This window comes from Solanum tuberosum, unplaced genomic scaffold (assembly GCF_000226075.1).
Source record: "Solanum tuberosum cultivar DM 1-3 516 R44 unplaced genomic scaffold, SolTub_3.0 scf00697, whole genome shotgun sequence".
In the NCBI taxonomy this organism is placed as follows: Eukaryota; Viridiplantae; Streptophyta; class Magnoliopsida; order Solanales; family Solanaceae; genus Solanum; species Solanum tuberosum.
This window is the reverse complement of record NW_006239670.1, coordinates 25,523-39,017: the sequence shown is the minus strand read 5'-3', so window position 1 is coordinate 39,017 and position 13,495 is coordinate 25,523. Positions and strand designations below refer to the sequence as shown.

Sequence of the window (13,495 nt, the reverse complement as noted above, 5' to 3'; positions counted from 1 at the left end):
TTTCCTTCAGCTATCTCTAAACTTCCGCGCCTGAACATCTTTCGTGCAAAACATGATAAAACACATAAAAACCAATATAAAAAGGCCCTAGACACACACAACTTTTAAGTGAAATGTATTAGAAATACCGTAAACTCACGGTATATCAGTAATCAGAATTCCAGCAGTCTCATCCTTTTTCCGCAGAAACATATTTCAGGTGTACCTGGAGAAGTCATCAACAACTACAAGAATATACTTCTTACCTCCTCTGCTTTGAATTCTGACAGGTCCACATAGATCCATGTGGAGAAGCTCCAAAGGTCTGGTTGTGCTCACTCCCTTCTTAGCCTTAAAGGATGATCGTGTTTGTTTCCCTCTTGCACAGGCATCACAGACTTTATTATTTAAAAATTTCAGCTTTGGTAATCCGCGGACCAGGTCCCTTGCAACAATTTTGTTTAGTAAAGAGGAACTTGCATGACCTAGTCGTCGATGCCAAAGATTTGCATCGTCAGCTTGAGCACTTAGGCATGAAAGGTTGTCCCCTTCAATAGAATCAAGGTCAACAATGTACATATTCTTGACTCTTTTTGCAGGCATCACAATTTTCTTGGTTGCACAGTTTGTAACAACACATCCATCATACATGAATTTGACTTCATTTCCCTTGTCACAAATTTGAGATACACTTAAGAGATTGAACTTCAGACCATCCACATAGTGTACCCTGTCTATGGAGTGATCTGCTTTTCTTCCTATCTTGCCAATACCAATGATAAAACCTTTCTTTCCACCGCCAAATGACACACCACCACCTTGGTGTGCTTCCAAAGAGAGGAAGTTTAGAGTGTTTCCAGTCACATGCCTTGAGCATCCACTATCCATGTACCAGCACTGATTGATCCCTCTCTTCTGCACAAGAATCACTTATTAGACTTAGGAACCCACTTCAGATGGAGTTCCCAAAAATTGTCAAAAGGCTTAATGAGAAACCTTCCTATCCATGGGGGTAAAGTATTCTTACTAAAATGGTAAACAGGACCAGGTACCCTTTTCTTTTTCTCAACAACTTTTCTTGACTTAAGAAATTTCTCCTGACTTTCTTTTACTCTCATCAGCTTCTCACACTTCTCTTTCAGATGACATTTTTGCCACAGTGGGTACACCGAAGGTTGTCTGAGACAGACACATATTTACTATATGAATTGTAAGGAGGCTCTATCTTTCTACAACCTCATCCTTTCCTGCTATTGAATTGTTGGCTTGCTAAGTTAGTGAGGATCTTAGAAGAGTCAGTCCACTTGAGAGAGTGGTTCAATTCTTCTTTGATCTTACTTAAGTCCTTCATTAGTTGATAATTTCTTTCTAGAGAGGCAGTTAACTTAGACTCAGAGGCCTTAAGTTTCTCTTCTATTTCAACCTCAAAGTTACTGAGTATTCGCTTCCCACCCTTAGAGGTACCAGGTCCCTCATTGGGTTCCAGACTCTCAATCTCAAGGATACCTATCCTGACACTTAGTTCAGACGTTTGAGAGTTAAGAGATGAGTTTTCATCCTCACACACTCAATATTTCATTTGTCATCAGGTTTTTAGAGGTTAGTTCATCAACAGAGTCAATCAATAGAGCAACAAGTTTTCTCAATCTATTGATAGGAAGAGTATCTAGATCATTTTTGAGATCAAGAAGAGTTACCTCATTTAGATCCTCTTCATCGTCAAATTTTGCCATTAGAGCAAAAATAGAGTTGTAGACCGTCTCATCATCTTCTTCAGCCATCATTGAGATATCCTCCAGACTCTCCAACTCTTCTTCAGACTCACTTGATGCGTTACCCCACAGTGCCAGAGCTTTCTTCACCAGTTGATCAGCATGAGCTTTCCTCTTAGCATAGTCTGAGACCTGGTCTCTTCTGCAAGGTCTTAAATCCTCAGTTTCCTGCTTCTGACTGGGGAAATCCCTCATAAAGTGACCAAGTTTGCCACATTTGTGAGAAAGATCATTTGAATTTGTAGCTCTGCTAGTCGAAGCTTTATGCTTCTTGATGATCTTCTGAAACCTTTTTGTGACATAGGCCATTTCATCCTCCTCCTCAGTCACATCATTTTGAGAAGTTTTCAAAGTGATGGATTTCTCCTTCTTTCCTTCCTTCATAGTCGTTCCCTGTTGCTTGTTGAGTTCATAGGTTTGAAGATTGCCAATCAGTTCATCCATGGCAAGTGTCTTCAAATCTGTTGCTTTAGTTATAACATTCACCTTGCTTTCCCAAGACTTGGGAAGCACTTTGAGAATCTTTCGAACCTATTTTCTCAAAGGAATAGGTTCACCAAGACATCACAGCTCGTTGGTTATAGCAGTGAATCTTGAGTTCATCTCGAAGATGGTTTCACCTTCCTTCATACAAAAATTCTCGTACTGAGTCGTAAGCATATCTACCTTCAACTCATTCACTTGTGTAGCTCCCTCAGGAGCAGTTTGAAGACAGTCCCATATCTCATTGGCCATCTCACAGGCTGAGATTCGGTTGTATTCGTCTGATTTGATTCCACATACTAGAATCTTCTTCGCCTTATAATTCTTCTCTATCTTCTTCATATCTGCTTCATTGTACTCTTTTCTAGATTTGACAACTGTTGTAGTGAGCTCTCCATATTTCACTTCCTTCGTAGGAATGCATAGTCCGTCAAGAATCACGTCCCACAACTCAATGTCTTTAGCATTGAAGTAATCATGCATGCGATTCTTCCACCACCCATAGTAATGTCCATTAAAGAAGGGTGGTCTGGTAGATGACTGACCTTCTTCCATATTGGGTGGAGTTGTCATTCCTTCATGATCTTTTCTTTTCTTGGTGTTAACCAAGCTGAAAAGTCAAACTCTGATACCACTTGTTGAAATGTATGCGTCTACTAGTCTAGATGGGACCAGGTCCTTAGCACAGTTACAATAACAGAAAGCAAACTGAATGCTGAAAGTAAAGATTGCACACACAACTTTACGTGGAAACCTCCTTGCTCAAGGGAGTAAAACCACGACCTATCTCACAGGAATTTTCAAACTGCTTTTACTAGTTTTCTCAAGCAAAAGTAAAAACCAGTTTACAAAATGAGATTAACCTACTAATCTCCACACTAAGCAATACCTCCTATCAGTTAGACGAGCCTAAGCAAATACAACACTGCCCACTATACTAATCCTAACAGATTAATATAGACTTTGATGTAAGACACTAAGTTACTCACAACTTAAGTTCTTACAATGATTCACACAAGCTTGAAACGTTTCTAACAAAGTGAAATGATTCCTACAATATAAGCACGATTACAAGCAAATAAAGTAACAGCTGGTACAGGAAGCACTTGAAGCAATCGATCAGGTCCCTATTGTTTAAAGCTTGAAATATCTCACTTTGAATGAATGAATAATTTGTTGTTTGTGTTTTGGAATATATCAGTCATGAAGAGTTATTATCCATTGTACAAACAACTTCGTCGCTTCTGATTGGTGAAGTACACTGCGACTTCACCAACTTTCTGACGCAGACAGCTTTTACAGTTGTACAACATATGACACTGGACGAGCATACTCTACAGAGTACCAGGCCCCTGCACTTGTGAGGAGATCATCAAAATATCTGGGAGCGTTAGCACTTTTCAGTTTAGTTATTGATATTACTTAATGTAATTAAGAAAAAGGCAAGATAAATTTATAAATTCATTAACTGAACTTTGCAGTCGAATATGTAATAAACGAAAACTCTGCTTTTATTCATATGGTAATGAACACTTGAGAAACATTACCAACATAATATTATTTATTAGCATCACCAACCAGCATATTAGACTTGAATCCTGCAATTTTCAAAAATGAAGAATTTGATTAAGTTAAGAGCTTAAGGATGAAGGAGGTAGAACATATACATTGATTTTTTTTTAAAATCTTTTGATGATCAAGTTAAATACCTGGAGATTACACACTATTTTTTTTTCTTGTGCTTTTGCACTCTCGTAATAATGTTGTGCTCTAATTCTTCAACCGTCCTTGAAAACTAAGTTGGATATTGGGTTGCCAACATTATGTATATTAAGGATAGTACCGTAACCCATGAGAACTGCCTACCAACTGATCATTGTTGAATCTTCGCCTTCTCCTTGATTTAGCTCAACTGGAGTTGTCCTTTGTGATACCCCATCATCACCACCACAATCTTTTGGAAGTGGAAATTCACGTAATCCATCATTTCCCTGGTATGAACTCCTCTCAAATGTATCAAATTGTTTTTCTTTGGGATGCATCTAACAAGATGATTATGAGAAAGGTTTAAGACTGCAAGAAATGTGAGGGATGCAAGTTGTTGTGAAATTCCTCCTCCGATTTTGTTAGATAAGAGATCCAACGATTCAAGTACAGATAAATGTTGCAGTGATGCTGGTATATGACCTTCTAAGAGATTATGAGATAAGTTCAACGTATGAAGTCCAACGAGATCTCCAACAATACTTGGAATATAACTGATGTTTGTGTATTCAAGACATAACTTTCGATGCAAGTATCTACGATCGTACAATAGTTTAGTAACCCAACCAAGGGTTGGGATCGTTCCCAAGGGAGTGGTTTTGAGAATTAATAGAAAAATAAAATTTAGTTCTAACTAATCGTAGCTAAAGACATTAACGATTAAAAATATTGTATATTAAAGGGAGGCACAAGAGTATCAATTAACAATTGGGGGTTTAGTCACAAGTAAGTAACAATAGCAACATAAACAAGGATTTCTAAGAAATGAGAGGGGATCCTTGGGATGTGACGGGAATACGGGTTAATCTAGATTATTGGGTACATTCTTTGTATAGAAGATTCATAGAATAATTGTGACTAGGCTAAACTTTAAGGGGGATAAGCTCTCTCTCGAGCAACTTACCCCGTTTCAAATGCGTTCCTCTCGGACACCCACTTGCCGCATGAAGACCAGCCTACGCCTTAACCCACTCACTCTCTCAAGCTGAGTGTGTGGGAATGAGACTAGGATTCTCTCTCTCGAGCAAGTCGAAAACACAAATAAACTTATATTTGCAACTACAAATTCATTAAATTCATCCAACAACTACTAAACGAAATAACAATTAAACTATGATTAAACTATCAGCAATCAAGACCCCAATAATTATCTTAACCCATATTCGCTAAATCACACCCCAAGAATTGGGGTTTTTTAGCCACACATGTATAAGAGATAGAAATTTATACCAAATTGAGCTCGCATTCAACTGGGTATGAAGATTTAAGTCTTGATACAGGCCAAAATTGAAGAATCCAAGAGACCCAAATTCAAATCTTGAAGATGAAACCCTGTGGATCTTCAAGTCTTCAAAACCCTCTCAAACTTAGAGCAAAAATATCAAAGAGTACCATTCTATATGAAAATTATAATAATTGTTCGACTCTTAAAACTACAACTCTAACTAGTATTTATAGTGTTCACAGATTTGTGCTACAGCGGATCATTCGACGTCGTTAGTCGGAATTACCGATCAACTCGACGATTCGCCCTTTGGTGTAGTTCATCGCCATCTTGCATCAGCCTTCAACATCGTCGTGCTCTGGGTCATTGGGCGACATGATTCTGCTTCGCGGAACTTCTTGGTGATAGGCCGACTGCTCCCTTTTTCTGCCGACTTGATCCTTTCCTTCAGGGCTCAGCACACTGGAACAAAAGGCGAAGTAAGACCTTTCGGCAACTCGCCAAGTGGACTCGACGATCCTCAGGCTTTCATTTCTTCGTTCATTTCAGCCTCTTCGTTCCTTTTTGCGACGTAGTGTCCATGCTTTCCTTCAAACTTCAAATACCTGAAACTTAAGGGTTTTCATCAGATATTGAGATAAAATAAGCATTTGAGGACACAATTTCTATTAAAATATAGCCCTAAATGAGTCCAATTTGTGTACTCATCAATAACCTTCAAATCTATTATTAGAGAGATTGATGATTATGTTTTTAGGAAAAACTCGAACGGAATCAAGATCCTGTCCCTTTGCTTTAATTGTGATCACATACTTATAAATAGAAAAATGATCTCCTGCATACCCTGGGGTTCTCGAAGGAGACTCATACATAGTAAATGTATCTTCTACATACCATGGGGTTCTCAGAGGAGACTCATAAATAGTAAATGTATCTCCTACATACCCTGGGGTTCTCATATTCGGATCATTTATCCTCTTGGCTTGGAAATTCTCAAAAAGACTTGCTGGTAAATTCCCATTAAACCCATTGGATGAAAAATTCTAGAATTTGAAGTTGGGCAAACAAGTTTTTGTTCTTTGAAACTTTGATGTGACCATGCAACTGATTTGATCTCAAGCTTACAATTTTCAAATTTGGTAGAGTTTCTAACCATTTTGGAAATGTATTATTCAACTCATTGTTACTTAAATCAAGAACTTCCAAATACTTGCAATTGATCAAAGATCGTGGGACTTTCCCCTCTAGCTTATTCCCATGCAATTTAATGGCGCTGAGTTGGTTTCCAATACTAAGAGTAGTTTTAGTTGTCCCACTAAGATTATTGTTGCTCAAATCCAAAACTCTAACTGCACTCATCTCACCCGGACATCGTGGGATCGTTCCCTTCGAATTATTATTTCCAAGATCTAGCCCTGCTAGTGTTTTCAAATTGCAGATAGTTGAAGAAATCTGTCCACTGAGATTATTTAGAAAAATGAGAAGAACTTCTAGGCTCTGCTGGTTTAGGAATGATTTTGGAATAGGACCTTCCAGCTGATTTTGTTTTAGAGTAACGTAAGACAATGTTTTGGACTTGGAACTCCTGAATTTTCCCACTGAAATTGTTATTACTCAAGTCTAAATCAGTTAGTGAAGAAAGGGTGAATATCCAAGATGGTATAGTCCCATTCACATGGTTTGATGACAAGATGAGCCATTGTAGGTTTTGCAGTACGCTTATATTAGATGGAATTGGACCAATTAGGAAATTGGACAAAAAATCTAAGATTACAAGTTGCGTCCAGCTTTTGTTAAAGGATAAGCACTCAAGTTGACCATCGAAGTTGCTATTTCGAAGTGATAACTCCAGAGCTTTCCAAATCTCAAGAAATGGGAAATCGGTCCTTCAAGATTGTTATTACCAAGGATCAAAGTCTCTATGTGGGTGAGATTTGATAGAGGTTTAGGAATGGGACCTGAGAGATTAGAAAAACTTATGTCCAAGGCATACAGTGAAGTTAAATAGCCAAATGATTCAGGTATCTCACCAGTAAAATTCATATGACTGAGCCATAAATTGATGAGTGATGCACTACTATTCCATTTGGTCGTAGGAAACCTAACACTGAGCTGGGGATTGTATGTTAAATCAAGAGATACTAAGTCATAAAGGTGGAAAACTCCTTCGAGCAATACCCCCACGTAATTGTGTGTATGGAAGCCTTAGAGTTGTTAAATAAGAAGAGAAATTTAGAGGAACGGTGGAAGAGATGTTCATAGAGTCAAGTTGAAAATCTCTTAACTGGGTTCAGTTCCTAAGGAGTAGTTCAAAATTCTGAGGTCCGAATCTAAGACCATATGGATAATAACTCTGAATATTAAGAACACGTAATTTAGAGAGGTGGGAGATTTCAGAAGGGATTAGACCGGTAGAACTTGAATACGACAAATCAAGATGCGTCAAGTTAGAAAATCCACCAAATTTAGGTGAAATGTTGGATGCAGAGAAATCATTACCAGACAAATCAAGCCTTCTAAGATTGGAGAGTTGAAAGAGGCTACTGTTGAAATGAAACTTGCCTTGAAGCTGGCTACAAGTGAGGTTGATCTTAATCACTTGTCGTGTCGTCCCATCACAATGAAATCCATCCCATGAGCAACAATTTGTGCTTTTGTTCCATGAAAGTGTTTTTGGATGTGTGTTTTACTCGAAAAATATAAATAAAAGAAAAATGACTGAGTTTTCGAAAAATCGATTAAACTTATAGTTTAAGAGAAATCGAATTTCCAAAAGAATAGAGTCGCCACTTAATTTTAGTAAAAATCAAGAAAAAAAACTTAAAGGTTTTCAAAAGACTCAAACAGATTAAAATCAATTGAAAATAAAGGGGTTCGAAGTTCAATGTACATTCTGAGAAGGTGTTAGGCCCTCGGAATGTCCGCTAACTCGCGGTTGACCGGCGTATTTGAACCAAAATGTATTTTGACTAATTTTGAAATTTTTAACTTAAGTAAAAGAATTCATTTATTTTAACTAATTATTTTTAGGATTTAACTAAGTAAATAACTCACAACTTTGACTAATTTTGAAAGTTTAACAAAGTAAAAGAACTCATTAATTTTAACTAATTATTCTTTAAAATTTAACTTAAGTAAAAAGAGCTCATTTATTTTAACTTATTTTTTATTACTATTATTATTTTTATCATTTTTTATATATCTTAAGGGGGAATGAACTAAAGGGGAATAGTTCATAAAATGTCAACAAGACTAATATTAAAATATAAACTAAGTAATAAAATATATATTCTTTAATTCGAAAATAAAATGAAATGACCATTCTTGAGGAATTTAATTAAGTTAAATCATAAGATAATCAAATCGTTAGTCAAATATAATGAAATAACAAAGGAGGGAAAGGAAATAATCAAATTTTGGCCCAAATTTCCCACATCTTGGACCTTCTGAAATTGTCTAAGGCCTTTGAGCCTATTTTTTCTTTGGGAAAATCTGTGTATAATCTTTACGTATATCACTGTATACGGGCTGTATTTAGGCTCGTTTTCATGTATATCGGGCCATATTCCAGATGTACACATTCCTTTTCGCCCCTTGCAACATGTATTTCTGGTTTTTGATATTTTAGACCTGTATACCAGTGTATACATTGTATATACAACTCATTTTCTGGACTTTGGGGACTTATATCTCCACATTCCACCTACATTTTGCCTCCAAGGACCTGTTTCGTTACTTTGGCTAACTCGATAGAGAAGAATGGAGCCTCTACAGCTCATTAGGAATGCAAGGGGAAGATATTTGAGTCCGATTTTGACTCCACACAAGTTGACATGATACAAAAATAAAGATAGGAGTTAGCACCCAAAAATAATAATTGCAATAAGGCGTCTAAACTATTCCTCAATCAAAATAATGAAAATTCAAAGAGAAAAAAATATGAAACAACAAGTGTAGCTGTGACTAAAATCATGTAAAGGTAGCGAAATTAATTAAGCATAAGGCACTATCCTGAGTAAATTTAACCACTGTCCATAATAAACACTAACTGCCAACCAGATGACTACTAATTTTACATATTTAGCTTCTAAGTAGTAACATAAAATAATCAAAGCTAACACTCAATGTTTGATGTGAGCAAGCTAAAAATAAATAAATAAGTAAACTAACAAACTAAAAATGAAAAGCTTGAATACTACAAGGAATTAAGGGAGAGGGTTTGCATGCTAATAATTTGGTTAATAAGCAAACATCACAGGATTCAAATTGTGGTTAAAACCATCAAACTTAACAAAACATATAGATTTATACTACAATGAGTCACCACCAGGTCCAAACATACACACGCCACAGGTTATGAGGCAATCATTTGAGAAAAACAGGAGGAGACTAAAACAAGAGGTAGAGGGATTTTGGGGAGAAAAGAGGATTTCGGCAGATTCACTACTATGAATTATATGTAAGCAAAGTGAGAGCAACATAGAAAATCAACCAACAATTTCAAACTTTGCACGGACGAAAATGGTGTGGGCAATGAGAGAAACAACAATAGCTTAATAAACTTGAAAGCCACAAACGATAAAGGCTACATCTTTATAGAACATGAAAGAGGAATTACCTTCTCCAGGGAAGCGAACCAGGGGGTGAGACGAACAGAGGATAGCGAGATTTCACCAGCGACTCCGGAGAACTCCGAAGATTCCGTCAGAATTTTCAGCAATAAGGAAGAAACGCTAAGAAGAAAATAGAATTTTTTGTTCACTACTAAAAAAAAACCACGCCTTTTGACCCTCAATTTTACAACAGAGAAGAACCTCCCTCCTTAGTGAATAATACATGACCATATATAGGAGGGAAATTCCCGTTTGAAAAAATGGGGGGAAGGAGATCCAAAATCCGGATAGGACAAGAGGCCATTTAAAAATTCAAATCCTTTCACAAATCAGGGGAGACACCCTTTTTCTGAAATTTCAACCCATTCCCGAAGAGGAAAGGGTGAGACGAACGGCTGGGATCTATTCAACGTCCTTGGAGCGACGACGTGGAGCGATCTCGTGGCTGCGAGGATTATTCTGCAGGCTGCTCCTGCTGTACGAGTGTACTGTCTGGGCGAGAAGACCACGCGGAATGCTTTCCGTTTGTCTCCATCTTGACTCCGTGATGATTTCCGTGTGCTGCCGTTTGGGAGTCGTTGTTGTCGCTGTGATGTTGCTGTTTTCTGTTGTGTTGGCGTGGGATTACAAGGGAAAAGGGGATGGGGAATGGGTTTGGGTCGGTTTTGCTACTGTATGGGTTGCTGGAAGTGGGCTGGGATGGTTGGAATTAATTTTGGGTTAGGAAATGGGTGGGCTGCTGGAAAGGTTGAAGGAAAAGGGGAAAGTTGGGCCGATTTTTGCTGGAATTGAGGCTCAATAATAGCCTGAAAGGGTTTGAAACAATTGGTAGGGAATTGGATTGAATTTGTAATTTTAAGATTTGGCCAAATGAATTGCAAAATTAACCAACTCAAGTCAAAAAACTTAAGCAAATTGAGTTTAACTAATGAATTTGGCTAAAATTTAAATAAGACGACTTAATATAATTAACTAACGAGCTTCTTAATTTCAATGAAAGTAAATAATAAACTCAATTAAACTTAAATGACTCAAAATTAAAACCATAATTTAAACTAAACTAATTTAATAAAATACCTACTAAAATTAAAATCTTTTTGAGATGATTTTTGAAATATTTATAAAATATATACTAATTATATACAAAATTATATAAAACATATATATTACTTAAGAATTATAAAAGGTGACTAAAATTACTTAAAGATAACTTGAAAATATTTTGAATGTTATAAAACTAATTATTTCAAATCGTTCGAAACTTAAGAAACTCGATGATTAATATATATTGTGGAGGTTCAAAATTTGGTGTCAACAATGTGAAAAGCCACAAACAGCAGAAGCATTAGGATTTATTGTAAACATGTGCTTGAATCGTAGAAGGAAAAGGGCATGATCTTCGGGGCACAAATAAGGTAAGGATGCGGAGAAATAAAGTTGACAGAGGAAGGGATATAGCATAAAACATACAAGTTTTACATAACTCATTTCTACACTAAAATAACCAATTAATAAGTTGGTAGAGAAGAAATCAAGAAATCTTTGCTTTGTTTGTCTATTCAATGAGTTTGATGAGTATGTATATATATATTAAGCAAAGAAATTTACCATACACATTTAATTGTCTCTTTGGAGTTATCAATTCCGTGAAGGTGACCTAGTCATTTTCAGCCAATTTTAGAATTGTCTATTATATATTCACATTCAATGTGTCACACAATATGTAAAGACTATTAATCTTTCTCAAGTCAATGAATGCTGGAAACTATATATAGTTCATATTAGTCCTAACACTTGTAATAACACATGTATTAGTCAAACATGTAACATGAAAAGTCTTTGTTTTGGCGCTCTTAACAACCAAAACAAAGACAATTTATCATCCTTTACTCTGCTTTCTCTTTTTCAAAGATGTAACATGAAATGGCAAATTTAATTTTTAACAACAAATTGGGACAAATAAAAGTATTATTTGGCTAATTAAAATATGCTGGGCATATTTGTCTATTTTGTGTTCCCCACATCTCTGGGAATTAATTTGTATCCAGGGAATACTGTAAGTCAAGAAAATAATAAACCTGAATATATATAATTTTGACTCATTATAATCAGATAAAAGAATCCTGCATATGGGTTTTTCGCAGAGAATGAAGCACTGCATAAAGAAAGCGGCAGCCGCAGCAGATAAACGTTCATCAATTTTTGAGTTTAGTAAATTATTTGTGTTTTTTATGTTGCGCAAAGCGCGGATAAATTCATGACTAGTTATGTGTACTAATGAATTGTAAAATGATCAATTAAAAAAGGATATGCGTCTACTATTGAAAAATTTTATGATGTTTGAGGTACAACCAACAATAGTTGTATGAGGGCACAATTTGCTTTTGACAAGTGTATTTGAGGGTCCCTTTCCTTGTCACACGTTTTGTCTCACTCTTCCATTTTCTCAAATTTTAGTTTGTTCTTCATTTACATTTTTTAATTTTATTTCTGCACCCTTTTTTTACCGACATTCCTATAGATCTTTTTTTTTTTTAAGTCCTAACTCTCAGTGCAAAAAAAAAACGTATTGATATTACTATTAATTTTTGTAACATCGGAAAAAATTGAATCTTTAAAATTTTCACTTCATATCTTAAAACATCAAGTATAAAGAAAATTCAAAGAGAAAATTCCAAACAAGAAACATAAAATTAATATTAGCAATAATATATTATCGTATTGATGCCAAGCAAATAAAGAATTTAACAAATATAAAATGAATAAAAGATAATTGGGTGCTTAATATCATTAACATATTATTATAAATATTAAGTATTCAGATATATTAAGTGGTTATAAAATAAACAAAAAATAAATTTAATAATTAAGAATTGAGTAATTAAGATTGAAACCCAGAAAATAAATTATGACCAAAATTTAAGCAATTAAAATTAGATTGTATATTTAAGTGTAATAACTAAAGTTGGTTGAATTTTAGTAGTTTAATTAGTTGACTATATAAATTTATACTTTGTTGGTGTGAGTTCAATTTATATTTTAGTTTCACTATCATTAACTTCTTCAAACTCATCCAAAAATAGAATTTAAATTTTATATATTATTTTAATTTATTTTCCGCCCATTTATTTTTAAAGCCAAAGTTTCTCAATGAATTAAAATTAAAATTAAGTTAAGAGTTAAAGAAGCTGAAAAAAGAAGACTGCGTGATGAGAAAGAAAAAGTAAGAGAAAATATTAAAATTGAAGAAGGGAAAAAGTAAGAAATTGAAATAAGTAAATAGTAGTCAGTGGGTCCCAGAATATACAAATGGCAGCCAAAGATGCCCTCATACAACTTACAATAAGTGTGCGTGGTACAAAATAAAAAATTTCGTCTAATATTGATCAAACTTTTCTTATTTTTTTGGCTTTTCACTTGCCTTCATGAGATGTCACCTCAGCATTTAGGATTATATTTTTTTAAAATAAAAAATTCACTTCTATTAGACGAAAAAAGTATATGAAGTTTTGTACAATATTATCCTGCATCCACCTCATGAGTGTGGACTTAGCAATAAGGTCATTTATGTCCCAAAAAGTTAAGGTCAAAGGGCATTTTTGGGCCAAAAAGTAAATGGAGTGCAATATAACACACATCATGTTTTCTATATAACTTCC

The 13,495-nt window shown here is 35.3% G+C and overlaps 1 pseudogene; it reads right to left on the bottom strand.

Moving 5' to 3' along the window:
• Positions 1-3,957: 3,957 nt before the first annotated feature.
• Positions 3,958-11,324, bottom strand: LOC107059007 (receptor-like protein 12; annotated as a pseudogene).
• Between the last annotated feature and the right edge of the window lie 2,171 nt (positions 11,325-13,495).